The following is a 6,216-nucleotide window of genomic DNA, read 5'->3' on the forward strand; positions in this document are numbered from 1 at the left end:
TTTATTCTTGTGATACCTCTTACTTAACTGCTGTGGACACTATTACAAGAAACATGTATCTAACATTTCTGGCTTGTTAAGGAACTTTTATCAATTGCAGCATTGTTTGTGGCCACATGATCTGGAAAGAATTCTCAGTTATACACTTCACAGAAGGATGATGAATACATTTTACTCTAATTGTAGAAAGGCTGTGACCTTTTAGTGTTATTTCTTGCTATGCCTTGCAATATCACACAAGTGGTTAACAATACTATGATACACGTTAATTGATTAACCGAGAGCCAAGATACAAAGTGATCAAGTAGTAAATACACTTATGTTTTCACTGCTTTCTGGAAAACAGTACCACAGATCAGGTATCTTCAGCAACTGCATATCACTATAAAATGAGGATGTAACAAGAGCACATCCAAGATTTGAACAATTTCTGTTTCCTCAAGTGCTTGCAGTGGGTTTCTCATTCAGAATCTGGATTTTGATGTAATTTGCAAGAATATTCTGTCTATTACTCATGTAAGAAGAAGAAATGTCTACTGGCAACAGTAAGATTGTGGCCTATCAAGACTGACTGTTCCACAATATTGCCACTCACTTTAGTTGGGATCCCTTGACCATACCGTGAATATAAATTCTATGGCTTCAGGAGTGCCACATTCAATGTCAACGGCATGCAAAATATGAAACTGCCCATGCCGCTAGTGCCTTAGAGGTCAGATATATATTTTTCACTTGTCTATGCAGGATTGTACTGCCCCATCATGTACCTTGAATCAGGAAATGGGTTTGTTTGCGGCAAGCCTAGTATCCACAACAATATTGTGATGATGACTGTAGAACCACAGACTGTCAACATGGCAACCATTGTTGCTGCTTCCCTTAACACATCAACACATAATACATGCTGACTTATGACACAACAGCGACACCACGTCTTTTTAGACAAGTCCTGGTTATTAACTCATCAGCATGATAGATATATCAGTGGTTGGAAGCTCTGAGGAGAGAAACATTGTCTTCATACAGGCACAGGACAGGACAGTACGAAGTGGCACTGAGTATGTAACACCATCTCCTACACTGTGAACAGCTGGTAATTTGGATAGAAGGCATCACATTTATCAAGTGTCAGGGCTACTGGCTCTGCCCTAATTTCAGTGTCTGCATGTCATCATCTTCAAATAAGGTAACGCAAGACTAAAAGTTGTCCATGCTGTCCTGACCTACCATAATACAGTAGGTGCTCAACTGTTGCCATGGCACACTTTTTCTCTACATCTCTCATTCATTTTAAACATCTGATCACATTTGTCATCATTCGCTATACACTGAAATTGATGAACTTATCTGTACACCAAGTTCAGTTTGACTCTATAGCCGAGTTAAGAGCCAGTGACATTTGTGTGTTAAATTTAACACCCTCTTTACCATTAAATTATCTTCAGGTTTAATCATGTATTCTTCCTACTATACTGTAAATGGGCAATAAGCAACATTTTGTTACCTAGCATCCTTCCTGGTGTTGCAGTTTTAACTACAAACAGTGTAGTAAGCACACTATCCACCTATACCCCTGTATCAGTGGGGAGTGAAAATTATTTCAAAAATCAAGGATAATAGGTTTTCTAAACAAAGAGAATAAGTTGAAATTTATGTGTTTCTAAATTGTGTCACGGACTACATATTTGTAAATAGAACAGTAAGCAATAACTACCAATAACATTAACAAATTTTCTTTTATTAAATAATCTGGTACAACTACGACGGCATCAGTTCCAGGCCTTTACATTCCCGTGCTATCCGAACACCGAGTGCAAACATGGCTACAGTCTTGATTAGTGACCTGTTAAAAAACAAAAGAAATTGTTACTTCACATGAAAAGTCAAATTTACTTGATAGAGTTAATGACCACTACTCTTACTGACAACTAATTTACAAATCACAAAAAGAGTTGGGCCAGGGCTGGTGGAACATTATAATTAAACAGAAAAGTTTAAAAGTGGCCTGCAAATTCCATTTAGAAATCACTGTTGTGTTTATCCACACAGAAAAAGTATCATAGCAATCTTCATGTTTGCCACAGAAACAAATTATTTTTGAATACACGCACTCAAGAAATATGAAATTCAGTTACAGCAGAGTCACATAAACAATCATTAAATAAATATTCAGGATAAAACACATTATTATCATCATCATCATTATTATTATCTGTATTGTACACATATTTTCATGTGTTGTAAACAACAAGTCATGTAATTTTATGCAGAATATGCTACCGGCTGATTTATTAGTGCTGTCAAGGTATGTCATTCATCAGCACTACTTATCAAACAACCGAAAAGCTTTCTATAAAATAAAAAAGCCACTCACACTTCACTAGTACCAATTAGAAACATATCAAGTGCATTGTATGAGACAAACAAGACGACAAAACTGACCATGAATACATCACACAGAATTATTGTGATCCAATACACTTCTGCATAAGCTTTGAGATTTTATTTACTTATAAAGGTTTATCAGATGTAGAGGTGTTACCACTGACATAGGAAAACCTGAAGCTGCAATACAGATCAGACTGTCATCTTAAGGATGACTCCAAGTGAAGGTGGGTATGAGAACATTACCCTATTTTAAGCTGTATACACTTGAGCATGGCAGACTCCAAAAGAAAGCTACCAACAAAGGCAGTAGACTTTTTTCCTTACTGGACCACAAAGACAATAGACACGGCCAAACACGTTGGTCAACAACTGTAAGCTTGCTGAATTACAGCACACTACTAATTCGTCAACCAAAACAATTTTTATGCTTTTAGCAAGATTCTTGAAAGATCCATTAAGGACAATACATCCGCATTGCATCTTGATGCAAGTGGTTTGTATTTTGCATTACTATACAGGAAATTGCCATTTTATTAAAACTGTGTGACCACTTCATATTTCTTAATTACTGCACACCACTTCTACAAAAAAAAAAAAAAAAATGAAATGCAAATACAGAAGTCATGCCAGGGCAGTTTAACAAATTTCAGCTCCTCCAATATAGTTTACATTCTGAACTGGGGCTAAATTCTTTATTCCAGCTCAGAAGAATGCTTGCTCCCTTAAAATATGAACTGAGACAGTACCTACATAGTATCACACATCAAATAAAAAGAATTTTGACTGTGGAGACACCCCAGATGTTCAATTGCCATAATCATATAATTACTGATACTGGGATGAGAAAGTAATTGTTATTTACAACGTTTTCACATATAGCTATGTAACATCACACCAATAAAGTTTTAATACGCAATTCACATCCCAACAATTCAAGTCACTCAATCTGTACACATTTCAGCGTTACTCAGATATAAAACAAGCAGATCTACATCTTTAAAAAATTGTTCTTTGGAGTCACGATTGAGACCCTGGCAGCCAACCAGTGTTATTCCAGGGTGACCCACATTCAAGCCAGGTTCTTCACAGCCGCAAGAAATATAAGAAAATTACTTCCTATGTAAACAGGTACATCCATAGCCTGTTGCTACAATAGCCCCACATCAAACACCCTATATAACGAAATGAACGCTAAGTCCCGCTATACAATTTTTTTATAACACACACTGCGTCTAAATACATCTTACAATAGAATTATCAACAAGATACGTTTACAATTATCGTAATGGCATACAGCATGAAAATTTTAAACGAATTCAATATGTGAAAACATTATCAATGTGTTTCATGTGGAGGCAGTACCAGGAAATTTATACTGCCATTCATTTACATTTAACCAATACATTCAGCATAAAATAGATTTATTGTCATTTAATATCATTTGGGCCATACATAAAGTTCCTTCTAGTGCATTTAGACTGCTCTGGTCCTGAGATTAACTATTTCGTGGGTTGGTAGATTGAGGGTTGAAGGGCAAAGATAGTCATTTGAAATAACCCAAGTAACTATGACATGTAAACTTCATTTGTTTCAGTGATGTGATGCAGCGCACAATAAAATTCACCATATGATACACTTACCATCTAAATGGATTATAATATAAACTTTTGATAAATTTCACTACAGGTCCTTGAGGTTTCCGTGAATCCGCCATTTTCTAATTTCTTTTGTTTTCACCTCAACATCAGTAACTCTGTGCTGTATGTACTTCGAAAGTCTCTGCGGAATAATAACAGCATATTACAAAACGGGCATTAGACAAATCATTGGTACGATTTGTCCACTACAATACCACGTAACTTACCCAACAACTACACAACACACGACCTCAACTTATTGAACTGACCACCCAACTAGTAATTTGTTCAAATGGAAGATGTTCCACACCTTCGTAGAGACACAAATTTGCATTTCGATATACATTGAAAGTTGCACGCGAAACACCCCGATAGACGCCCGATACTGTTTCGATATGCCACATTTGCATTTCCTATGGGCACATTTTCGAACATAGTATTGAAACAAATAATATGGTCGTCAGCATAAAGCGGTAGATTTTAGTTCACAGACCATGGTTGACACACAGAGGCTAGACAGAACAACGCTGAGAAAGGAAGTGGAATTCTTGTAGAAATCATTTGACACCATCAAATAAAAAATTAAAAGGTTAAATACTAATGATGTAGGATAATTTTTAAATAATTTTTGGATGAAAAAATTAATTGTGGAAATCTTTTGTCACGCTATATATACACAAACATTTGACTTCAGTTCATGAGTAAGGCCGATTCACGTTGGCCGTCACGTCTCGCGACGTCACGTCACCTTCAACTCAGGGTGTATTGCTGTATTCACACTGTCCATTACGTTACACCACCTCGATTCGCTTAGCCCAGTACCGAACTGTGAAAGTGAGGTTATGAGTTACTATCAGTGATACAAAAAGTGGGAATGTGGTATCGGAATTGAGGAACTTCCTGTGTAACGTTAGTAAATGTCTTCCCTGAAAACTAACTAGAACAAAGAGTTTAGAACTCCACTTTTGATGGAAATATTTTAGATATAATGGTAAGAAACAGACCTGATATCGTTGAGGAACTGCGTACTGAAACTGGTATCAGTGACCATGATATGGTAATATCAACAATGAATACCAAAACACGAAGACATCCAAAACAAGCAGAAAGATTTGTACATTCAGCAGCCTGGACAGAGAAACAATAGTACCATACCTCAACGAAGAACTTGAAACTTTTCGCTCAGGACAGGGGCATGTAGAAGAACTAGGGCTCAAGTTTAAAGGGATAGGCGATGATGCATTCGATAGATAAGTACCTAGCACGACAGTTCGCAATGAGAGAGACCCTTCACGGTATATGGTCACAGTAGAGAAACTTCTAAGGAAATAGATACTGCTGCGTAATATGTAAAACGAAGAATAGGGCTATAGACAGAGATACTGAATGAAACACGTTTGGTCAAGAAAGCAATGTGTAAAATTTCAGTGACTGCTGTAAAAGAATATTATCGAATGATCTTTAAGTAAAAACAGAAATGTTTAACTCTGTTTCCAAACGTTCCTCTGCAAAGGAAAACCCAAGTGTGCTGCCCAAACTTAATCCTCGTACTACTAAGAAGATGAGTGAAATAGATACTAGAGTCAGTGGCGCTGAGATACAGTTGAAATCGTTAAAACAAAACAAAGTTCCAAGGCCCAATGGAATCACTATCAGATTCTATACCCAATTCGCAGGTTAGTTACCCCCTCTGTTAACTATAATGCATTGTAGATCGCTCAAACAAGAAACTGTGCGTAGCAATTGCAAGAAAGCACAGGTCACACCTGCCTACAATATGGGTAGCAGAAGTGATTCACAAAACTGCCGTCCAATGTCCTTGACATACATTTGTTGCAGAACTTTATTACATATACTGAGAAAAAACATGATGAAATATCTCGAACAGAAAGATGTAGACAAACAGATCAAAAACAATATTTTTAAGTCAATAAATAGAGCCCGTTTACCTTGTCTGTTATGATTTTTCACCTATACAACTAACAATGGCATAAACAACTGAACTTCTCTTATTCATTAGAGCTGATTTTTCACTTAAAATGTTTTACGATGAAAATTACTCCATCAACTTATGTTCTTCTTCATATACAGTGTTGGTATCAGCTCTGTTCTGTCACTGTAAAACCTAAATAATTTTGCGCTTCGCTTGTGGAAGAACACTCATTGAAAAATTATTCTATGCACTTTTGTC

At 36.5% G+C, this 6,216-nt stretch overlaps 1 long non-coding RNA gene across 1 annotated transcript; it reads right to left on the reverse strand.

The window, feature by feature from the left end:
* Positions 1–1,717: 1,717 nt before the first annotated feature.
* LOC124722090 lies at positions 1,718–4,413 on the reverse strand. The gene is made up of 3 exons (XR_007006441.1): positions 4,253–4,413; positions 4,029–4,167; positions 1,718–1,843 (listed from the first exon to the last, which is right to left on the reverse strand). It is a non-coding gene; the product is annotated as an uncharacterized LOC124722090 (long non-coding RNA).
* Positions 4,414–6,216: the final 1,803 nt, after the last annotated feature.

This window comes from Schistocerca piceifrons, chromosome X (genome assembly GCF_021461385.2).
Source record: "Schistocerca piceifrons isolate TAMUIC-IGC-003096 chromosome X, iqSchPice1.1, whole genome shotgun sequence".
Lineage (NCBI taxonomy): Eukaryota > Metazoa > Arthropoda > Insecta > Orthoptera > Acrididae > Schistocerca > Schistocerca piceifrons.